The sequence below is a fragment of the Prionailurus bengalensis genome, chromosome D1 (assembly GCF_016509475.1).
Source record: "Prionailurus bengalensis isolate Pbe53 chromosome D1, Fcat_Pben_1.1_paternal_pri, whole genome shotgun sequence".
Lineage (NCBI taxonomy): Eukaryota > Metazoa > Chordata > Mammalia > Carnivora > Felidae > Prionailurus > Prionailurus bengalensis.
Genome location: NC_057346.1, coordinates 51088509 through 51101260, shown reverse-complemented (window position 1 = coordinate 51101260; position 12752 = coordinate 51088509). Strand labels below are relative to the sequence as shown.

Here is a 12752-nt window from a genome sequence, read left to right as displayed (position 1 = left end):
TCCTTGATGACCCTGCTCTCTGGCATCTAAGTGAAGCCTTTCTCAACCACTTCAGACAGTTGGGAACATCATGTTTCAATATCACAAGTATATTGATAATTTTGCTCTCACTTCTATCATTGTGTTGTAATCTATCATAATAGAACTCAGCTCCTGTAGGACAGACACTGTTTCTTCCTTAACAGGCTTGCCCTGTTTGCCAACATGCAGTGAGCATAAAACATTTGTTGAAATACTAGGTGAATGCTCTGAAATTATTGAACATAGAAGTAGACTGCATCTAGAAAATGGACACCTTACTAGTACTGATGCCTTTTATTCTTGCAGTTCATTTTCACATTTATCAGCCCAAGATACACCAAATTGCCTTCTCTATAAACACAGTGTTACTCACTTTGAATAGTGAAAATATTCTCTTGTAGCTTATAAAATCAAGCCTCAAAACTTTATCAGAGAAATCACATATAATTTTTATTTTTACCTTTTCTTCATCAGTAAAAGTGTTACAATGCATTAGTCTTCTTAAATTTGAATTTGACATTGTAATTTCTCTGGTGAGCATCTAGCATGAGCACTAGCCATTAGCTTTCCCTGGTACATTAGTGATCACCACTAAGTTTCCAAAATATTTCATTCTCTTCTTGTTCTACACAGTCTCCCTTAGCTAGTATCATAAATTGATTTGTGTGAACTTGTTTGTCCATTCAATCCTTCCCAGCTCTAGTATCTTGCAGAAACTGAAGACCTTCGGACTTCAGGATCAGCCTTACCTACTGTGTGAGTTACTCCTGAGCATGCCCTGTCCTACTGGCCATTGGTGTCTGAAATTGATTTTGCTGCTCATAACTCAATACCTATTAGGGCTGATGTGAACATTCCTGATCTCCCCACACCCACAAATCAACCAAACTTCATGGCATGTTTGTATCCACAATTAGACTCAAATCCTGAGCCAATATTCAGTTCTTTCTTCTTGGGTGGTACTAAAGACTGAATGTTTGCGTTCCTCCCTGCCCCCTAAATTCATATATTGAAACCTAATTCTAATGTGATGGTATCCAGAGGCAAGGCCTTTAGGAGATGATTGGGTCATAGGGTGGAGCCCTCACAAATGGTTTTAATGTTTTTATAAAAGGGACCACAAAAAACTAGCTAGTCCCTTCCACCACGTGAAAAAGCCATCTATGAAAATGAAGCAGTTTCTCACCAGACACTGAATCTGCCAGTACCTTGATCTTTGACATCCCATTCTTCAGAACTGTGAGAAATAAATCTGTATTGTTTATAAATGACTTGGCCTATGGTATTCTGTTATAGTAGCCCATGTTGACTAAGACAAATGGGAAACTCAAGTTTTTATATTTGTACTCACCACATGAGATCTAATCCAAACAAGACAGATCCACCCTGTGTACTAATAATTATACCTTATATTTGAGAAATGTGTAGAGTCCATAAATTCTTTCATATAGGTTATTCCATTCAGTTCATACAACACAGTGAGAAAGGCAGAGTATCAAAAAGAAGCACCAGTCGTACAATCATTTCCTAACCGAGTAAGGAATTCTCTACAAACTCAGTACATTAGTGGTGGGTTCTGCAATTAGTCTTACTGGCCAACCATGATAACCAGTGTGTTCCAGTTGCTCCAATCAGATACTGGGAATCATCCTTCTTCCTTTCCCTCACCATCCAATTAGTCATTAGGTCATCAATTCTACCTCTAAAATATCCTTTGTATCTTTCATGTCCATCTCTCTCCATCATGATCTATGCCTTCATGTCTCCCCTAGACTTTTTTTTTTGTTAATTTTTTTAACGTTTTATTTATTTTTGAGACAGGAGAGACAGAGCACGAACAGGGGAGGGTCGGAGAGAGGGAGACACAGAATCTGAAACAGGCTTCAGGCTCTGAGCTGTCAGCACAGAGTCCGACGCGGGGCTCGAACTCACGGACTGCGAGATCACGACCTGAGCTGAAGTCGGCCGCTTAACCGACTGAGCCACCCAGGCGCCCCTCCCCATATTTTGAAAAGTCTGTTTTCAAAATATGTTCATTTCGGACCTCCTTCACACCCCACACTCTCTAATTCTTCTAGTACATGACAGCCAGAATCATTTTTTTTTCTGAAATACAAATCTGATTATGTCTTGTCTCCTTTCAAAATCACTAACTGGATCCCCTTGTTCTTGGAATCAAACACAATCTCTGTAACTAGGTATTGTAGTTTTCTCCCAATTTTACTTCAAACCATCTTAAAACAACTCTCTTTTCTCTTTCTTTCAGTCTTATTTCAGGCATTCCAAAAACTCTTTCAGTCCCTCAATTGTGTCTGTTTTCTCTCTTCACTGAATATTCATTCATACCTTCTTTTCCCTTTCTCTGAAACCTGCCTCTCTACCTTCTTCTCCTTCTAGATAAGTACCTCTTGCTCTTCAGATCTTGTTCCCTTTTTTCTCTCATTTTTTTGTGTTAAAAAACACTGTTTTTGAACTATAGTTGACACACAATATTACATTAGTTTCAGCTGTACAACATAGTGAATCTACAACCATATACAATGTGTTATGCTCACCATGAGTGTAGCTACCACGTGTCACCATACAATGCTAATACAATATCACTGACTGTGTTCCCTATGCTGTACCTCCCATCTCTGTGACTTTGTTCATTCCATAACTAGAAGCCTATCCCTTCTACTTGACTTCACCCACTTTGCCCACCACCATCCCCTATCTCATTTTAGAGTCTTCTTCCTATGAAGTCTTCTCTGACTTCATGATGGAGAGAGCATAGGTTGGCTCACCACAGCAGTCTTTAGTGTCTCACATATTACTGTAGTCCCCACTAGGTTATTCATTCCGGGAATCTAAACACTGTACCTTCTTTGCCTTATTCACCATTTGCTACCCAACACCTGACACAGCTGGTGCTCCCTAACTACTAGTTATTATTGAAAGACTTCTGTCTTCATCTCCTCATACTGCAGGTTCCTGCATGGCTCATGGCTACCTGTCTCCTCTTACTTTCAGTATCTTCCATCATCTCTGCTCTAGCTCCAAACAAAAGTAAGCTTAGTCATTCTCTTTCCTATCATACAAACGGTGAGAGGAATTTGGACAAATGCTCATAAAATGCCTCTAACAGTTTTTCCTCACAAGAATGATAGGCCAATTTCTGGGTAGTTATGACTCATTCTGCAATTTGGGGTATGTATCTTTATCTAAAATCTATAGAAAGATCTATAAACTACCCTGTCAAATCTGAGTGCAAAAATTCTCATTCTATCTATATATACATTTTACCCCTTTTGTAAGTAATATTATTTTTTTCCTAACCTTCTAAGAGAAAGAAGTGTCAAACATTTCAGGATTCTACATTTATTTTCCATGGGTACCCTTCACTTTCTTTTTCATTGTTATCACCAACTCTGCTATCAAAAGGAACAGTAAGGTGAGTTAGTGATTTGATAAACAAATACAAAGGAATTTTAGGTTTCTGAGTTACAATTAAAGGGCCATTTGACAACACTGCATAGTTCCTAAAAGAGTACAAGATATTCAAATGTGAGGTAAAAATAAAATTACCAAACTGACACCTAATTCCCAGGAATTTTGCCTTAACACTATTGATAATAGTCCCATGCTTGCTAATCTTGACTCAATCCCTTTGAGCAGAAGCTTCAGCTACTTCTTTTAGTTCCACAGACACATTATTCTTAAAAATTCCATGTGAGATTGACATTGGAAATTTTCTTAGCTGTCAGAGAATGGATCTTAGAAGCATGATCTATATTGGATTTACCAGGGAAGGCTTTTCATTGTGTTCTATGCATGTGGGTATGGTTTGGCATAAAAATAGAAAATCTTTAAAAAGGTATGGAATGCTCTTGTTGCAGTACTGTTGATCACAGAGTTATGCTTAGAGGAGCTAACGCTTAGAAGTATCAAACAGGTTACCTAACCGAACCCTCTCAACAACCTTGTAAGGGTTGTCAAGCTTCAACTCAGTAATTCTCAGCCTTGGCTACACATAGGGATCACTTAAGGAGATTTAAAAATACAGATACTTTTGCCCCAATACCAAGGACTATAATTTAATTTGTTTTGGGTAAGGCCCAGGCATCTAGATTTTTCAAAGCTCTCCAGGAGATTCTAATGAACAGTCTGGATTGAGGAACATTGCTTTAATTTTATTAACTGAGAGCTGGAGTCAGTGATGCCTGCTAAGTACAGGCTCAGTCCTATCTGTCTAGTCATTGAGTCAAGGACATCCTGGGCAGGAAATAAATGAAAAGTCACAGCCCACAAGCTGATATATAGCTTAGAAGTAGCTTTGCTCAGGAAATGGTTTGAATGTTTATGCCCCCCTCCAAGATCCATATATTGTAACCTACCCTGAAAGGTGATGGTATTAGGTGGCAGGGTCTTTGTGATTGGATTAGTTTGTGAGGGCAGAGCCCTCATGAATTACATTGGTGTCCTTATATATATAAAAGTCCTGAGAGAGCTCCTTTTTCTCCTCACACCATATGAGAACATTTGAACTTTGTAACTGCTACAATGAGAATTCTGGGACCCAAAACAGAGCCCTTACCCTACCATGCTAGGACCATTATCCTGAACTTCCAGCCACCACAATTGGGAGAAATAAATTCCAGTTGTTTATAAGACACCCAAATTTTGGTATTTTGTTATATTGTTACAGTGGCTTGAATGGTCCAAGACAGTTGCCATGTTACTTTACATTATTCATAGATTAAAATACAGATTTACGAAAACACATAAGGCCAGTCATAAGCTGCTTACATTTCCAAATATAATTCATACCATCTTCTCCCTCATTCACCATGCACCAGCCACACTGTTTTCCGTCTGTTTCTTCAAGAGTGCATGTTCTCACACTTAACTGCCTATGATTCTTCCTCCCCTGGAAATACTGGTTCATTCTCATCCTTAGGGTATTAGTTCAGATGTCACCTCTTCAAAATAGTCTTTTTTCAATTCTCCTTACCCAATTACACTCCATCTCACCCCTTTATTTTGATTTTTAATATAATAAATGATGTGATTTTTCTTGCCTATTTTTCTAGTTTATTGTATATCTTTTCCACCATCCTTTAAGTTGACAGATTGATTCATTTATTAAATAAAGAATGAATGAAGGAATAAATGAATGAAAAATAGAGTGGACTGGTCACTTTAAAAAATTCCTAAGGATCTGAGTTATAGTCTCTTCTAATTCTACCCTTGTAGTGTCTAACGTCTACATTTTATTCTCTCTCTCCAACCATCCATCCACTTTCTGCCCATTCACTCATCTTTTATTTCCTTATTTATAGATCAAATGTAGCAATCTACATATTCAATGCAATCACCATCAAAGTAACACCAGCATTCTTCACAGAGCTAGTACAAATAATCCTAAAATTTGTATGGAACCAGAAAAGACACTGAATAGCAAAAGCAATCTTGAAAAAGAAAACCAAAGCAGGAGGCATCACAATCCCAGAGTTCAAGCTATACTACAAAGCTATAATCAAGACAGTATGGTACTGGCACAAGAACACTCAGATCAATGGAAAAGAAGAGAGAACCAGAAATGGACACAAAAACGTATGGCCAACTAATCTTTGACAAAGCAGGAAAGAATATCAAATGGAATAAAGACAGTCTTTTCAGCAAGTGGTGCTGGGAAAACAGGACAACCACATGCAGAAGAATGAACCTGGACCACTTTCTTATACCATACACAAAAATAAACTCAAAATGGATGAAAGACCTCAATGTAAGACAGGCAGCCATCAAAATCCTCAAGGAGAAAGAAGGCAAAAACCTCTTTGATCTTGGCCACAGCAACTTCTTACTCAACACGTCTCCAGAGACAAGGGAAACAAAAGCAAAAATGAACTACTGGGACCTCATCAAAAAAAAAAAAAAACTTTTCTGCACAGCGAAGGAAACAAACTAAAAGGCAATGGACAGGATGGAAGAAGATATTTACAAACGACATACCAGATAAAGGGTTAGTATCCAAAATTTACAAAGAACTGATCAAACTCAACACCCAAAAAAACAAAGAATCCAGTGAAGAAATGGGCAAAAGACATGAAGAGACACTTCTCCAAAGAAGACATCCAGATGCCCAACCAACACATGAAAAAATGCTCAACATCACTCATCATCAGGGAAATACAAATCAAAACCATAATGAGATACCACCTGACACCTGTCAGAATGGCTAACATTAACAACTCAGGCAACAACAGATGTTGGCAAGGATGCGGAGAAAGAGGATCTGTTTTGCTACTGGTGGGAATGCAAACTGGTGCAGCCACTCTGGAAAACAGTATGCAGGTTCCTCAAAAAACTAAAAATAGAACTACCCTAGGACCCAGCAATTGCACTACGAGGTATTTATACAAGGGATACAGGTGTGCTGTTTTGAAGGGACACATGCACCCCAATGTTTAGACCAGCACTATCAACAATAGCCAAAGTACAGAAAGAGCCCAAATGTCCATCGATGGATGAATGAATAATGAAGATGCGGTATATACATACAATGGAGTATTACTCGGCAATCAAAAAGAATGATATCTTGCCATTAGTAACTACGTGGATGGAACTGGAGGGTATTATGCTAAGTGACATTAGTCAGTCAGAGAAAGACAAATATCAAATGACTTCACTCAAACAAGGACTTTAAGAGACAAAAGAGATGAACACAAGGGAAGGGAAACAAAAATAATATAAAAAGTGGGAGGGGGACAAAACATAAGAGACTCTTAAATATGGAGAACAAATAGAGGGTGACTGGAGGGGTTGTGGGAGGGGGAATGGGCTAAATGGGTCAGGAGCATTAAGGAATCTACTCCTGAAATCACTGTTGCACTATATGCTAACTAATTTGGATGTAAATTCAAAAAAATAAAATTAAAAATAATAAATTAAATAAATTTTAAAAATGTAGTATCATGTAGTAGGAAAAACAAAAAACAAGACAAAACAATCAACAAATATATCCATATCTATATCTCTATCTGCATGTATATCTATATCTATCTATATTTATATTCATATATATTATATCATGCTATATACAGAACTAGTTTTTCAGAAGCACTTCTGAATCCCCTGTAATTGGAAACCCATAGCCAAAGGTAACAACTCTCCCAACATTTGCTTAACCACATATTAGTTTTGCCTATATTTGAACTTTATGAAAATTAAATCATACTAAATGCATCATGTTTTACTTCACTGCTCAACATTCTGTTTGTGATACTTATTTTTATTATTACGTTTTGAAACATTTTGGTATTCATTTGTACCATTCAAGTAATATATAAATCTACTATCACTAAATTATCTATTAAGTGATAGGCATTACTGATAGGCACTGAGTAGCTTCAGTATTTGGTTATTAGGCATAGTGCTGCTATGATCACAGTTGTATATGCTTTCGGCATCTGTATGCAGTTTAGTGGGATATCGAGATGCGCCTAGGAGTGAAAGCTTGGTCAGAGAATATGCAAAGGTTCAGTACTAATAGACAGTGCTAAACGATTTTTTAAATTCACTGTACTGTTTTACAGGGTATGAGGAAAGTGAGAGAGTTACAGTTGCTCTACATTTTTACCACCACTTGGTAATGTCAAATATGAATATTTATAATCAGTGTATTTATTATATTTTCATATTTATTACATTTTACATTATATATATAGTCATATTAAATAAATTTTATTCCATTAAATATTTATAAAAATATATACAAATAAATATATAATATAGTATTATATTTATATTCTTATAAGTATTAGTATTTCATTCTTGTTTAACTTGTGGTTCCCTTATAGCTAATAAGTGACTCTTTCATATGTTTATGGCACTTTGAAAATCCAATCTGTGAAGTGCCTGCTCAAGTCATTAGACCATTTTAATTGGATTATCTGTCTTTCTCTTAATGACATGTAGTTCTTACATGTTCTGGACATGAAATTTTTGTTAGATAAACACAGAAAGAATATATTCTTTGTCTATGGCTTATTGTTTTACTCTTTTAAAAGTGTCTTTTGATGAATGTAATTTTAGTGAAGGCAACTTCGTTGTTTTTTCGGGGGGTTATTTAACATTTTTATATGATTTTAAGTCATATTTAAACTTTCTTCATTTCCTAATTGTGGATAATAAATGAAAATGTAATTTTATGCAGCAGCCTCGTTAAATTTACATTTTAATTGTATGTCTTTATTGACAGACACTTTCTACTTTTCAAAGTATACTGCTGTCCATACATAATGATATTCTTATTTCTTTCTTTGCAGTCCTAATGATAGGATGCAATGATGCAGTACTGGGACAGGAAAAAAGTGATAGTGAGGTGATTTCCCTATAATCAACTACTTGTAGGTAGAACCTTTTCTCTTCATGAACAATAAAGGGGCATTATGTCACTTATATCTTCATTTAGTTCCTCAATCTTTTGTGTCTTTGTTGGCACAAATTTTAATTCTACTCACTTTTATTTTCTTAATTTTTTAAATTTATTTTTGAGAGAGAAAGCAAGAGAGAGAGCGAGAGAGCAGGGAAGGAACAGAGAGAGAGGGAGAAAGAGGATCCAAAGTGGGCTTCGTTCTGAGAGCGGAGAGCCCCATGTGGGGCTCGAACTCATAAACTGTGAGATCATGACCTGAGTCGATGTCAGATGCTTAACTGACTGAGCCACCCAGGCACCCCCAATTCTACTCACTTTTAATGGAGAAGGTAAAAAATTATAGAGCACATGCCTTTAAAAGTCTATATCATCTGGTTATGAGATAAAGTACAATTTTGCCAATTTGGAATCTCATTTTGAAATCTCAATATGCTTCCTTCTTTGATTTGGTTCTTTGCAGTAAAAGATGTGGATTGAGTTTTCACTTCTGGTCTTGGGTTTCTTGGTGAGGTCATACTCATTAATTTGTATAGAAAATTAGTTACTCAAAATAACAGAACTCTTGAAGCTCCCTGGAAGAAGATCTCCCAAGATGAGCACAGTCCCTTCATTACTGGGCTCAGTGGTACCCAGGGGGAGCACTCTGTGTTCCTTCTCATCCCTATTCCTTCTTCTTTTGATGATCCCTTGTTTTATATTGTTTTTGTAACATGCCCCACTCTCAGTAATAAGCATAATAAAAAGTTAAAAATTATTTGAGCCACTGAATCTTTTGTGACAATAAGTATATATATATATATATATTTTTTTCTTCTTCTTCTTTGACAGATGACTGTGTGTATATATATTATATATTATTTTTATGATTTTCTATATAAATTATACATATACACTCATCTGTCAAAGAAGGAAGATTTGGAACTTGATTAAAAATGATGGTGTTCTATTTAGAAGAAAATGGATTTGCATAGGGAGGCCTGAGGTTAAATGACAGCTCTGCTACTTAGGATGTCCCTCAAGTAATTTAATTTGATTCTCCATTCTCTATTCTTTAATAGATACTGTGGTAGATACACTGTAATAAAGACAGATACTGTGGTAGACTGTTTGCAAAAATGGCCTCAATCTTTCCCCTCTCAGTATCGCTATCCCTTTGCAGAGTGACTGGAATGGGGAACCACATGGAGCAGAGAAGAGATGTTCCAGCTGAGGCTACCACCTAGCAAACCCCCTGGGGGGCCCACAGTTGCATGACTGAGCCAGCTGAGAGCAGAAGAATCTTGCAACTTAGTTTCACCCAGTGCAAACTGCCAACCTGCAGAAGAGTGAGCTAAGTAGCTTGTTGTTGTCAAGGCACTAAATTTTGTGGTGATTTGTAACATAGTAGAACCTGAAACAGGGGATTATAGTATCTGGTTTTTCTTCCTGGAAGAATTTAATTGAAATGATTTACTATGTGAAACAGATCATTTTGCCTAGCAAATTAACATAATTAATGCTTCATGTAATTTAACTGGAGAAAATAATGATGCAAGTATAAACTAAGAACTTGCAATGCAGTTAGAACAGAAAAAAAAAGTGACTACTGTAAGATTTTCCAGATTATAATAGTTTGACCCTTTAGATAGTTTACTTCAAAAATGCTTTTTATTATGATTTGTATTCAGGGGAAAAATAGAGTAAGATTGTCTCTCAATTGAGTTTTGTCACAATTTATGTAATGATTAGGGATTATGAAGTGATTTCACAAAAGTAACTGGTTTGATATTATACTGACTTTTAAATAATAAAGCTTAGGGTGCCTGGGTGGTTCAGTTGGTTAAGCGACTGACTCTTGGTTTCTGCTCAGATAATGATCTCAGGGTTTGAGGTGGAGCCCCGCATTTGCTCTGTGCTGACACAGAGCCTGCATGGGATTCTCTCTCTCCTTCTCTCTCTGCTCCTCCTCTGCTCACAAGCACACACACACTTTCTCTCTCAAAATAAATAAACTTAATAAACAATAAAGTTTGGCAGTAAAAAAATGATTTGTTTATCTAATTTTATAGTTTCAATGTGGCAGACACAAGATTTGAATCCAGAAATTTTTAAAGTTTATTTATTTATTTTGAGAGGGGAGTTAGGGGCAGAGATGGAGAGAGAGAATACCAAGCAGGCCCCAGGATGTCAGTGTGCCTGATGCGGGGTTCCGTCTCACCAACTGAACCTTGAGATCATGACCTGAAACTAAATCAAGAGTCAACAGGGGCACCTGGGTGGCTCAGTCGGTTAAGCGGCCGACTTTGGCTCAGGTCACGATCTCGCGGTCCGTGAGTTCGAGCCCCGTGCCGGGCTCTGTGCTGACAGCTCAGAGCCTGGAGCCTGCTTCGGATTCTGTGTCTCCCTCTCTCTGACCCTCCCCTGTTCATGCTCTGTCTCTCCCTGTCTCAAAAATAAATAAACGTTAAAAAAAAATGAGTCAACACTTACCTGACCGAGTCACCTAGGTGCCCCCAGATTTCTTTTTTAATGTATCTTCATGACATCATTGGCCACAGTGCTTAAGGTAACAGTCAAGCTCAAACATACTTGGGTTTCTGTCCTTACTTTCCTTCTTACTAACTTTGTGATCTTAAGTCAGCTGCTTAAGTGTACAAACCCTGCTCTCTTGTCTGATAGTTGTTATGGAGACAATGGAATAATTCAAACACATATTTCAGAATATAGTTTTAACATATAAAGAATGACTATTTTTTTTCTGAAGTAATTTTTTTTAAAGACTATGAAAAGACAAACCTCAATCATATAAAATCTCTATCTTTAAGTATTTAGGATTTAACACAAGAGTTCTGAACTTAAGGTACACATAGAATTCAGGGTCTATGAATTTGGATCAAAAAAACTCTGTAATTTATTTTCTTACTAACTTCTCCCCTGAAATCAGCATTTACTTAATTATAAATTAGGAAAACCCCAATAGCATTAACAGTAATGATAACTTTCTGATTGATAGAAACTGAAGATATTTTTAGAGCACATTATAGTTATTAAAGATACATTGAAATAGGGGCGCCTGGGTGGCGCAGTCGGTTAAGCGTCCGACTTCAGCCAGGTCACGATCTCGCGGTCCGTGAGTTCGAGCCCCACGTCGGGCTCTGGGCTGATGGCTCAGAGCCTGGAGCCTGTTTCCGATTCTGTGTCTCCCTCTCTCTCTGCCCCTCCCCCGTTCATGCTCTGTCTCTCTCTGTCCCCAAAATAAATAAACGTTGAAAAAAAAAATTAAAAAAAAAAGATACATTGAAATATTGTTTGTCATTACTATTTTTCAGTTAACTATATTAGATTAAATACAAATGAAAATAGACTAAAAAACAAAACCCATGTCATTTAGCCATTTCATTTGTGATGAAGAGAAAACTGATGCTTTTGAAATCTTGAATGCATTCAGTGAATCAACATCTGAATTCTAGGTATTATGTCAAATTTTGGAAACAAGGAGATAAAGCTTATTTGTTGAGATTATAGTATGAAAAGTTCTGTGATACCAGTATGCACAAGATACAATAAAAGGTCAAAGAAGGAATATCTAATCCAGACGGGGTGGGACAAAGTCTTCCAAAGGAAAGCACTTCTGAGATTGGTCTTGATGGGCTAGAAAGGGCTGTTGTGTGAAGAATGGATGGAGTTGATTAAGGGTGAACAGAAGACAATAAAAGAAAGTAATAAAACCTGGCAGCTACTTAAAGAACTGTTTTCCCTTTTTCCTGGGGCTGCAGTTGGACTGCGCTTCCCAACCCCTTTGCAGTCCATAAGGTCATTTGGCAGGTTCTATTCAGTGCAAGGGAAACAGAAGTAAGCTATATAAAGATTTCAAAAACTCTCCCACAGGCAACCCAATGACTTTGAAATTAATAAAGTAATTGTCTCAATTGTTTCAATGATTCAGAATTCTAATCAGTTTCTAGCTACTCAACAATCTTGATTATGAATAGCTAAGCAATCAGTAAAATAGGAAATCTGAATAACTCTGTGGGTGCCGAATATCTCATTCAGAATTCCAAAGTAATATAAGAAAAATCTCATGATTTCTTATGAAATTGCTTAAGAATTACTTCTTGTGGGAAAGAAGTGTAAATGAGCTAAAGGAAGCAAACTTGGGGTCACCCATGGGAGAACTTTGATACTTGATTTGAAAGCCCTGCATCCCAGTTTCTTCCTTTATAAAAAGAAAAAGATATTTACATTTTATAGCATTTTGATGATGCCTTAAAATATAGAGGACATGTAAGCTGAGTACTTGGTTTTGAGTACACATTAAATAAAAATCAGTTCC

At 36.8% G+C, this 12752-nt stretch overlaps 1 long non-coding RNA gene across 1 annotated transcript in view; it reads right to left on the bottom strand.

Moving 5' to 3' along the window:
• The window catches only part of LOC122483280, a 758009-nt gene that overhangs the window by 527859 nt on the left and 217398 nt on the right, over positions 1 to 12752 (bottom strand). The gene's annotated exons all lie outside the window — the stretch shown is intronic.